The 11,857-nt window shown below is 55.0% G+C and overlaps 2 pseudogenes; one reads left to right on the top strand and one right to left on the bottom strand.

Moving 5' to 3' along the window:
- Positions 1-4,090: 4,090 nt before the first annotated feature.
- LOC133052639 (melanoma-associated antigen 8-like) lies at positions 4,091-5,007 on the top strand (annotated as a pseudogene).
- A 4,005-nt stretch (positions 5,008-9,012) lies between these two features.
- Positions 9,013-10,450, bottom strand: LOC133052638 (protein EOLA2-like; annotated as a pseudogene).
- Between the last annotated feature and the right edge of the window lie 1,407 nt (positions 10,451-11,857).

Raw genomic sequence — 11,857 nt, 5'->3', positions numbered from 1 at the left:
TCTCTATACAAATTTAAAAGGAGGTTTCACTTAAAATACTCTGTTGCCATAATGACACCTGGTTTCACCTGAAGTTAACTATTCTCAAACCTTGAGTTAACCAATGCATTTTTCTGGGAAATGTTTGTCTTAAGCTATGTTAATGTACTATGCATTTACCCCAGACTCTGTCTTCAAGTTGGTTCTGCCTAATGGTTCAGAACCTACTTGACAAAGCATTATGTTATACTCAGATATTGTTCCCCTAATCTATGTAAATGAAACTATTTGTATGGTAATCTGCCCTTCTACAAGATTCAAGTCAATTGTTTTATGGCCTGGGGTGAATTGTCTGGTGCCAAGATTATCCCAAAATACATCTTACGGATGAGGGGCCTGGTGCCATTCTGAGTTTTAAGACATTCCTTTCTTTCATTAACAGACTGCTAGTGACTATATAACATCCAGCTGAAGACTAACAGGAGGGTACTCTTTCTGCCTCCTTCTGATGCCTATGTCAGATGCTTTCTCTATCTCCTTTATACTTTAATAAAACTTTATTACACAAAAGCTCTCAGTGATCAAGCCTCGTCTCTGGCCCCAGATTGAACTCTTCTCCTCCGGAGGCCAAGAATCCTGGTGTCTTTTCGTGGGTCAGCAACAACCTTTCACTAGCCCCATCAAGACACCATCCCTACTGAAGTGGACACAAGAGCCATAGAGGAGGGATAGGGTATAGGACTGAGTGTGTGAGGATGGAGAAGGTTCCTGAATGTAGGGGTCAGAGGCACAGCCGGCTAAAGATGGCTCTTATGTTCAGACTACAACCCTGCTCTTTCATTCCACTGCCCCCTCTCCTCCCCTGTATCCCAGCTCCTGGGGATTCCAAGCTCTCCTGCAGGCTCACTGCCCCAGGTGGACTGGATCTCAGGCAGAGGGAAGCCTGTCTTTTAAAGCACAGTGATCAGGGGGCTGGTGGACTCTTACAGCATCCACAGCGGGGTGAGTATCTGTGCCCTTCAGGGCTGTGTGGCCACACATACATCTGGGTACTGGAACATACAGAATATGCTTCATACATATACCTGGTATCTCCATATATAAGTATATAAGAACATGTAATCTCCAGACATTATACATATATATTGGACACACACCACACTGACATGTGAGATGTATTCCTCTCTGTGAATGAGAATTAAACAGTTAAAATCATGGCACTCCAGTTGGTAATATTATCTAATCATCAAAGCAAGGGTTCCCCTAACTCACCTGCTGCTGTTTACTCTCTTCAGCTGAATCATCCTTCCTACAAAATATTTCCGAAGTCTGGTGACCAGTGAGGGGGGTCCCATGAGAAGATGTGTGGTTCCATGTGCTCCCCCACAGTCATGGGTGCCACGGCTCCCCATCAAGCATCTGTGTTGGGACTGCAGCCTTCTCTAAAATGTCAAGGAGGCCCCCTCCAGTGAGGACAAGGGGGTCCAGTTACTCCAGAACAGAGGGTCCCATAAACTACAACTTCAACTCTAGTGGGAATCCTGGGGACCCAGGGCCAGCCTGTCAGACCTAGCCCCCCGCCTGGCTTCCTCAGTGAACTCCTGGAGTCAGAGGCTTGTCTCATGTGGACAGAGGGAGGGGCCCACATCCTGCAGAAACTCCAAGTGAGGACCAGAGGAGACTGAGGGTTCCCAGGGGATGCATGTGTGGTCCTCCTGACAGCCCTGGGGGACCACGAGGCATGGCGTCCAGATGTGACATCACTGATCCCACTGGGAGGTGGGGAAGTGAGGGCCTGGGTCATAGACCTTGGGTTCAGGTCAGCAGAGTGAAGGAGCCTAGCTGTGCTAGGAGTCAAGGTAGAACCCTGAGGGGGCCTCTGGTGCCCCAGGACATACAGGTCATCACTGCTTTTAGCCCTGGGAGATCCCGGCAGGGTTGTGGGAATGAGCCCCCCAACCCTGGTTTCCCTCTCAGTTGTCCTGGCTCAAGATGGCCTGGGTCTCTAAGGGATACAAAATTAAGTGGGCAGAGGGTGGCAGTGCCCAGACTAGCTGAGAGTCATGGCAAAGAGCATAGGGAAGGCTGAGTGACTCCCAGGACATCATCTCAGCCCATGGCATCCTAAGCCATGAAGAAGTCCTTGGCTTGGAGCCCTGATGTAATGTCCATAGCCTCCTCCTGGGGCCTCAGGGCAGTGAGGCCCTTGGTGTGAGGGTCTGGTCTCTGCTGAGGACTTTGGCATCCCAGGATCTGCCAAGGCTCAGGATGAGAACCCAGAGGGAGAACACAGGTGACCCCACAGTTCCACTCTTCTACTGCCAGCCCTGGGCATCCCTGGCGGTGGGATGGGGATGAGCACTTCACAGGGTGTTCTGACTTCCCTATCAGGGTCTCAGACAGATTGGGGACCTAGGATAAGGGATGGGATCTCACATGGGCAGAGGGGAGTGTCCAGGTCCTCCAAGAAGTCAAAGGGAGTACACTGATGGAGGACTCAGGGGACCCTGGACCCCAATCTGAGGCGACCCCACAGATCCCCACCCCTACCTTCGGCCCTGGGAGGTCTCGGTGTGGAATTTGTGCTCTAGGCCTGTATTCACTTTGTGACATCCAGGTCTCAGAAAGACTGTGGACCTGGTTAGAGGGACGGGGCCAGGTTTGGGGCGAGGAGAGAATGCCAGGTCCTGCCTGGAGACAAGGTAAGGTCCTGAGGGAGGACTGAGGGGGCCCCAAGGGAAGACTGATGGGACCCCAGGGAGCCCCACCCCTGTCATCTGCCTTGGGAGACCCTGCGGTGAGAAGAGCATACTAGGCCTGTCCTGACTTCCTGACATCCGGGTCTCAGAGAGACTGGGGCCCTGGTGTGAGGAGCCAGGCCTCAAACTGGGAGAGGACAGAGCCCAAGTCCTAATGGGAGTCAAGGTGAGGACCCTGAGATAGGTCTGAGGGAAGCCAGACCCCAGAACACAGGGGACCCTGGTAACCCTGAGGCAGGACGACTTCTTGCAGCATTTCTTGACATCCAGGTCTCAGAGAGACTAGGGACCTCATAAGAATGGTGGGGCCTTAAAATGGCAAACAGGAGAATCCCTGGCCCTGCCTGGAGTCCAGGATCCATGTGAGGAAGGACTGAGGCTGTTAGACCCCAGGGCAGGGAGGGATCCTGGCCCTAGTGGTGGGTGTTGCAGGCCCCAGAGTGGGTTGAGCAGTTTATTGATCTCTGGCTTAGGGGCCTCTGGAGGTGAGGTGTTAGGGCAGAGGGTTGAGGCTTCAGATCCACAGAGGATGGACTCCAAAGACCCTGAAGCAGGATTGAGTAGACCTCCCACCTCTGTGGTCAGTGTTATGAGGCCAGGCGGGATGTGAGGAGGAGGTGAGCACCGAGCATCTCCCCAGCCTAGGACCCGCGGGAGGCCCTGGGCAGGTGACGCCACACATGGGGGCCCTCAGTGCTTTCTGTTCAGACTCAGGTCTTGTTCTGAGTTTCCCTGCAGGCCCCCAAAGGGGAGGGACCAGGCCATGCCAGGGGAACAGTGGGCAATACAAGGAAGCCCCGAGGGGACCGCCACCCCACAACTGGGGGACCTCGCAGAGTTCACCCCTTCTACCAGCACAGAAAGCTCAGGTCTGTGCCATAGACTACTCCCTAGGTGCCCCCTCCATTTCTGATACAGGAGCTCCAGAAACCAGGAGGTGAAGGCGGAGGTCTGAGGCCCATGTTCACAGGTCAGAGAGCAGAGGAGGTCCAGGTAGTGCCAAGAGTCAAGGTGAGGAGGGTGCCCTGAGTTCTCCCCATCCCAGCACAGAGGGGAGCCCACAAGGCCCTAATCCTCCCAGCATGTCAGACCCAGAACCTCACACTGTGCTGACTGCAACCTGCGGAGCCACCTCACATCCTCCTTTGGGTAGCCAGGGATCAGGCAGATCTGGAGGAGCTCCTCTATGAGACCTGAGAGCACCCCTCAAGAGGAGACCTGTCAGTGGCCCTAGTCAGACAGCCCCGGGTGGGTTTCTCAGCCGAGGCTGCTCACAACCCCCTCTCCTGCATGCCTGGGGTCCCCATCTGTCCCCCTGCCTCACTTCTGTCTGCTGTTCGACCCCGGTCATCATGCCTGGGATGCATGAGCTCCGCCAGCCTGAGAGAGTCTTTCACGATCCAAGAGAGGATGAGGGTCTGATGGAGGCACAGTTCATTTGGGATGAGGAGGAGGAGGAGGAGGAGCAGATGAAGGAAGGAGATGCAGCATCCTCCTCCTCCTCTCTCCTGGTCTGTGGCACCCTGGAGGAGGTGGCTGCTGCTGCAACAGCCAGTCTCCCTCAGAGCCCTCTGGGTGTCTGCCCCTCTCCCACTGCCATGGCTGCCACTCTTGGGAGCCAATCTGAAGACCATGGCCTCAGCAGGCAAGATGAAGTGCCAAACACCTCGTGTGACCAGGAAGATGCCAGGTCCTCCCTGCGAGATGCACTACGGGTGAAGAAGAAAGAGCTGGTATGATTCCTGCTCAGCAGGTATCTTGCCAAGGAGTCAATCACAAAGGCAGAAGTGCTGAATAGTGTCCTCAAAGATTACCAGGACCACTTCCTGGTTGTCCTCGGTCAAGCTTCAGAGTACCTGCAGCTGATCTTTGGTTTGGAGGTGAAGGAGGTGGACCCCAGTGAGCCCACCTATATCCTGGTCCCCACTCTGGGCCTCACCCTCAATGAGATGCTGAGGGATGGGCAGGGGTTGCCCAAGGCCGGCCTCCTGGTGGTGATCCTGTGCCTGATCGTTGTGGAAGACAACCATGCCCCTTGAGGAGGAGATCTGGGGAGCACTCATCAGGATGGGGGTGTCCTGGGAGGGAGCACTACCTCTATGGGGAGCCCAGGGAGTTGCTGACCCAGGTGTGGGTGCAGGAGGGCTACCTGGAGTACCAGCAGGTGCCTGACAGCGACCCTGCTTGCTATGAGTTCTTGTGGGCTCCCTGGGCCTGTGCAGAGACCAACAAGTTTAAAGTTCTGGAGTATCTGGACAGAGTCAGTTGAAGGGGTCCCAGCTCCTTCCACCCCCTCTGCAGAGGCTGCGAGGGAGGAGGAAAGGGGACTCTGAGCCAGAGCAGCAGCCAGGCTCCTTCCAGGCCCACATCCAGCAGCTTGTCCTGGGGGACAGGAAGGGAGGCTGATCCTTCCCTCTGTGATTGAAGAGGGAGCAGTTAGCCTTCTCAGCAGTGAGAGCCCGGGCCTGTTGGGGGAACCCAGTGTATAGCATCTTTGTGTTCCTGTTCTCTACAATGACATGGAGACTCATCTCTCTTTTTTTTAGGAATTTTTCAAATGTTATTCCTTTTTATAGAAGATGATACATCCCAGTTTTTAACTATGTCAGTGACATTGATCACCATGTGTTTGTACTTAGCCAGTTCAGGAACAAGAGTTTTTCTCTTTTGTAAAAGAGATTGGAAATGCTTCTATTCTATTTCATGGTCCTGCACAAGATAACACGGAATTAGAACAATTTTGGAAATGTGAATTTATTTAGCAGTGACATAGTTGGTGGAAGAATTAGAAAATAAAAAGTGATAATAGTGAGTTCTTGCTTCTTACACTTGTTGTGTGTCATTTTGTACAGCTAAGGGATCTTGGTTTATTTCGATTTGCCCGGGTTATCAAAGGAAGTGGCAAGTAATCTGAGTCAAGCAGCCCCCTGCTCACTGGCTTATTTAATCTGAAAACTTTTATGGAGCCTCTGCTCCATGAAAGGCCCTGTGTTAGCAGTGGGGACACTGGGAGAAGCAGGGCAGCCCCACACCTAGAGTGATGATCTAGGAGCCACAGTCATATGAGGTGCATTGTGGGAGTGAGGGGAAATAGGACATTGCTGTGAGGTGTCCCTTTGGATCTTGGATAAACACCAGAGAGATCTCTTTCTAGGTCAGGATGGAAGGGGTCCTGGCTCCTGTTGCATTGCTGCTGACCACAGGGTTGGAGTAGGTGTTTTCTACCCTGTATCTGCTAGGAATCCTGCAGAACTCTGGTCCCTTGAAGTGATGCCTAGAAATCCATGGACTGACCCTCTCTTTCTTGGTCCTGGGGATCCAGAACTCAAGGTGTTAACTAGCTTTTAATATTCTTGATTGTCATTGGGCATTGTAATCAGACTCAACGTTTATTGGCACTGCAATGATGAAAATAAGGGTTGGGATGGAAGATCAGCTGGGACACAGGCAAAGAGTGGTTCTTGCTTCTAGTTCCTGGAGCAGCTTGGGTCCTGCTGGAACACTCCTCCACACCCAAATTTCACAGTTCCTCTAACTGGAAATGGGGTTGCCGGGTAGCTCAAATGATGAAGAAACTGCTTGTATTGTGGGAGAGCTGGTTTTGATTCCTGGGTCAGGACGATCCCCCTGGAGTAGGGCATGGCAACGCACTCCATTATTCTTGCCTAGAGAATTCCATCAACAGAGGAGCGTGGCAAGCTCCAGTCCATGGAGTTTCAGAATCAGACATGACTGAGCGACTAACACTATGGTCCACTATGGTCTAACTAGAAAAGTTTTTAAGTTTTATTTATGAAACATCTTATTGAGGTGCATATCCTCTGACCTGTCCTGGACCACAAAGCAGCCAGCTCCATCCAGTGGAGAGTGGAGGAGTGTCTGAGGGCAACGGTGTGAGAAATTCCTGCCCCGCCATCACAGGGCTAACAGCCGCCAGGCCTTGAGCTCTGTGTCGTCCCTCACACGCATCCTGCAGCCCAACACACAGGGTTCCTCACACCCGCTCACCTCCCAGATGAAGAACTGAGGCCACGGGCCTTGGGCATCTTCCCAGTACCACGTGCTAGTGAGGGCCGGGGTGGGCTCAGAGCCCTGGTCTCAATTCCTCTGGAGCCCCCGCCCTTCCTGCCCACCCCAGGCCATGGCCCTAACTTCCAACTTCTCCTGCCTTCCTCTTCTCAGTGCTACACGATGCCTCTGAGGTGACAAAAAGCAGGCCCACGGATGGAAGGGGATGAGGCAAATCAGAAGTACTGTGGGGCTGCTCTGGGGTTTGCTGAGACCTGACTGCCGGGGGCAGGCGTCTCTGTCCAAACCCAGTGCCTCCCACCTGAGGGCGGTGCCCTGTCCCTGTTGCTGCCATGGGGCTTCCTGCCCAACTGCACCTGCCAGGCTGACCAGCTCCTCCCTGAGCAGGAGAGCTGGAGGGTTTTGACTGAATGGCCCCAGTGCCCACTGGATAAGGCACCTACAGGAGCCTCCTCCAATATGGGAGGGAAGGTAACATGGGCAGAACCCCGAGCCTCCAGGTCTCCCCAGCCTCAGCGAGGGAGAGGAGCAGCTGGAGGGTCTCTGAGCTGCAGACACTGGAGTGAGGATGCCAAGTGCAGGGGCAGGAGAGCAAGGCTGAGAAAGGCAGGCCTTAGACATCACGAGGGCTTGTGTGTGCACAATACACGTGTCCTGAGCCACAGCTGACAAAGACCCTTCAGCTCCCAGCCCCATCCCTGACCATGCTCTGCAGATCCCCCATCTTAGCCCAGGGCTGTTGAGGGCAGATCCGTGCTAACCTGTCTGGCCTTGGCCCTGGGGCCACCCTAGACCAAGTAACCCGCTAGGTTACTGTCACTTCGTTCAACTGCTGAGGAGGCGCTGGGGGATAGAGAGATAACCCATGACTGCAGGGGACCTGCAAACACACACCTCCATCCTTACTTTTTCCCTTGTACCTGGAGGGGGTTCCCTGTTTACCGGAGAGGGGAAGGGAGGAACAGAACCATAGGCCTGAACCTCAGCAGGGTCTCAGCACCTCGCAAGGAGGCTCCATTTCCACGTGGCTATGAGGATGGGGACAAGGTCCCAGATGAACCCAGCCCACAGCCTCCCAGGCCTTTCCTTCACCGAACATAGCAGAGCCACAGTTCTCACAGGCCCACGAGGCACCACGTGATCAGGCTCCTATCCTGGTGGCCTGCTCTCCTCGCCTCTAGATTCCCCCCAGTTGCCATGAAAGCCATCCTTCCATCCTTGGAACATTCCAGTGTGTTCCTACCTCAGAACTTTTGTAGGGTGTGAGGAGTCACATCATGTCCCTTCAGAGTCAGGTCCTGGAGTCTCAATCCCAAGTACCTCGGTGTGACCTTATAGACAAAGGAGAGGTCTTCACAGAGCTGATGGAGACCAAGTGAGCTGATTAGGATGGACCCTACTCTAACACGATGGCTGTCCCCATACATAGGACAAACTGAGAGACAGGGAGGCACACGGGAGAACTCATGATGAAGAGAAAGGAGGATCTCTCCAAGCCCAGACACGCCCACCATGGCCAGCAAAGCCCCGGAAGTGAGGAGGGGGAAAGATGGGACAAACTCTCTCCACAGCCCTCACGAGAGCCGATGTCTGCTGACACCTCGACTTCGGCTGCCACTCAGGCCACTCAGTGGACAGCCCAGCCGGGTTCCTGACCTTTGGGGTGTCACCTCCCATGAGTCATGCACCCTGAAGCAGAAGAGGCTCCTCAAGTGTCCCCCAGTGGTGCCACAAGTTTCTAATCAGCAGCTGAGCATCTCCAGCTCCCGATTCAGGGGTCTCCCCAAGAGGCTCACCAGAATGCAGGGTCACCCCACCCACCAAAGGTCTTGAAAACACATGACCCCAAGCCCAAAGACAAGTACAAAGTTTCCACAAGGTGAACACTAGCCCTTGTCACTCTGCCCTCACAGCTGTATTTAGGAGCCTGTCTTTGCACGTGAGGCAGCCAGGCACCATGTCCAACACACATGCTTTGTGAGCCAAGGGATACTTTACAGCAGGACAAGGGTCACCTGCAGGGACAGACTGCTGCCTGTTTCTGGGCCTGTGGGCCTCTCTGCCTGCCGACACTCAGCCCAGCCCCCAGCCTTCCCCCATCACCCCCTGGACACTATTCCAAAACAGGGAGTTTGGACCAGAACACAGGGGGAAAACACTAACCGCTTTCCTAACAACACATTTCTCTCAAGCACCCAGACCCAGCAGGGCCAAAACGACTGGCGATGCCATCTTTTCATAAAGGTCAAAGTCCCAAAGACTCTCCCTGAGTCGAAAGCAGCACCTCATGAGAGGAGTCCTGGACCCCGAACACCCACCAAGTGGGCAGCACACCCCAGGGCGGGGCTGAATCAGACTGAACCAGACGAGCATGTACAGGGCACAGCGGCGACTGGACGGTGTCACCATGAGCTGGTCTCTCCATCACCTTCCCCTCGACAGCCCAGCCTGGACAGGCCTCCCACCCAAAAGGGATCAGGTGCTTGAGGATGTCCACTAGGAAGATGTCCTTCCTGGCCCTCCCCAGGACAGGCTGCAGCAGCCAGTGGGGGTCGGCGAGCGCAGTCAGGTAATTCTGTTGCAGGTTGGGTAGCAGGGCTTGATTCTCCAGCTCCTCCACCTTGATGAGACCTAGGTTTTCTGGGCACAGCAAAGTGTCCCCAACGTCCACAAGACCTGTGTGCAAAGACAGGACACAGAAGGAGAAAAAGGTGATTCATAGTCATGCTTACTAGAGACTAAGACCATATCACAGAGGGGACCTGAGGTGAACTGGTCCTCTGTCTGAGCCTTTCGGATGGGCTCACCTCAGCAAACGGAATTCGGGACGAGGCCAATTGAGGGAGGGAGTGAAATGAAAGGGAGAGACCTGGTGCTCCATGAACCCACCAGGCCACAGGCAGCTCTCAGTCTGCCCACTGCAGGCTGCAGGGACAGAGCAGGAGGGCCCCAGTGGGGAGCCTGTGGGCATCAGGTCCCCAAGCGAATCACCAGCAGAGAGGTGTTGCTGTGGGGCCTCACCCCTGGGGAGTCAGGGGACTTGTTCAGGCCCGGCTGCAGGCAGTGGGGGTGGGGAACCCAGGCTGGGTGCTGTGAGGCCTCTCATGGTCTCTGCCGGGCACACACACACACCTGGACATACACACACACACAGACAAGTGCCACATGCAGACCTGGGCCCATCCTTGCCTCAGAGCACAACCAGGACTGAGGCCCAGAGTGGTGGTCAGGTACCTCGTGCCACCATCTCCCAGCTCAGGTACCCTCGCTGCCCCTCTGAAGAAACCCTAGCCCGCACCACCCCCACCAACTGGTTCAACAGAAAACAAACAAGCACAACCCAGCTGAGATCGAGGGCAGTGCCAGGGGCAGTGCCGGGGGGCCTTGCAGGCAGTGTAGGGCAGGGCACCTGACCCATGATCCTCACTTGCCTGTGATCACTCCGTGGCCAAGCTGGTCCCCATCCCACAGCAAGGCCTGGATCTGGGTGGGGTTCATCCCCAGCCTCTGCTCCAGCAGCTCCCGGGAAGACATGTCCTCCCACTGCAGGTGCCTGGTGTGGACGGCCAGGGTACACTGCTTGGTCTGCATAGCACAGGCCGGCACCGAGTTTCCAGGGTCTTGACAGCATTTAAGAGGAATTCTGTGTAAGGCTGTCGGAAGGACAGACAGCCAAACTTCATCTCCCAGGGCTCCCAGGACCTCACATGACTGCAGAAACACAGAACCACTAAGACCAAGAGCCTGACACAGAGGCCTCGAAGCTCACAGCCCTGGGCCAGACCTCAGCCCCAAGTGCCCGAGCAATTGCCAAGCCTGCTGACACAGAGGGGAGGTTCACAGAGGGCTGGCTCCTTCCATCCATCTCCACGTGGTCTGCTGACAGGGGGTGGTGACCCAGAGGACCCGGCCATCACATGCAGTCTGTGGGGAGGTCAGGAAGGAGGGCAGGTCAGCGGAAGAGAGGCACAAGGTGAGTTCCAAGACAGAGGGACTCAAAACCCTGGGAGCACAGAGGAGGGAGGATGGGTCCTCTGGGTTTACAGCCCAGTGGCCGGGCTCTGGTCCTCTCCCAGCACAGACAGGCAAAGTCCTAGGTTTGGCTTCCCCCACTCCCAGCCCCCAGTGCACCCCTCAATTCCCTGGCCCCCATCCTTGCCCATGCTCTGCAGATCCCCTATCTTACCCCAGGGCTGCTGAGGGCTGATCTGTGCTAAAAAATCTTGCCTCAGCCCTGGGGCCACCCTGGACCTCAGACGGCCCTGCCAGGTGTCTTCTCCACACCTTTGGGAGTCACCTTCCTCCCAGCCCTTCCCACACCACTGCTTCCACTGTCAGCAGATGTCCCGGCCCCTGCCTAGAGCCTAGAGAAAAAAGGGAGAGCAGGAACTTCTGGGACAGGCGTGCTCCATGTCCTCGCCAGGGCCTGGGATGGCACCATGCAGGAATCACAGAATTCAAACCTCAAATAACCCACTAGGTTACTGTCACCTCATTCCACAGCTGAGGAGGTGCTGAGAGATAAACAGATAGCCCCTGACTGCAGGAGACCTGACCCACAAACACCTCCATTCTCACTTATTTCCTTGCACCTGGAGGGGGATCCCTGTTCACTGGAGTGGGATGGAAGTGGAGGAGCAGAGCTGCGGGCCTAAACCTCAGCAGGATCTCAGCACCTCGCAGGGAGCCTCCATTTCCACATCGATGTGAGGACTGGGACAAGGTCCCAGACAAACCCATCCTAGGGCCTCCTGGGCCTTTCCTTCCCCAAACACAGAAGAGCCACAGTTCTCACAGGCCCACAAGATCCCACGTGATCTGGCTCCTACCCTGGCAGCCTGCTTTCCTCGCCCCTGGATTCACTCCCGGTAGCTATGAAGGCCATCCTTCCATCCTTGGAACATTCCAGTATGTTCCTACCTCAGAACCTTTGTAGGGTGTGAGGAGTCACATTGCATTCCCTTAAATCCAGTTGCTGGGGTCTCAATTCCAAGTACCTTGGCATGACCTTACAGACAAAGGAAATGTCTTCACAGAGCTGATGGAGGTCAAGTGAGCTGATTAGGATGGACCCTCTTCTAACAGGATGG

The sequence above is a fragment of the Dama dama genome, chromosome X (genome assembly GCF_033118175.1).
Source record: "Dama dama isolate Ldn47 chromosome X, ASM3311817v1, whole genome shotgun sequence".
NCBI lineage: Eukaryota > Metazoa > Chordata > Mammalia > Artiodactyla > Cervidae > Dama > Dama dama.
The sequence above is the reverse complement of the archived record's forward strand: the minus strand, read 5'-3'. Positions and strand labels throughout refer to the sequence as shown.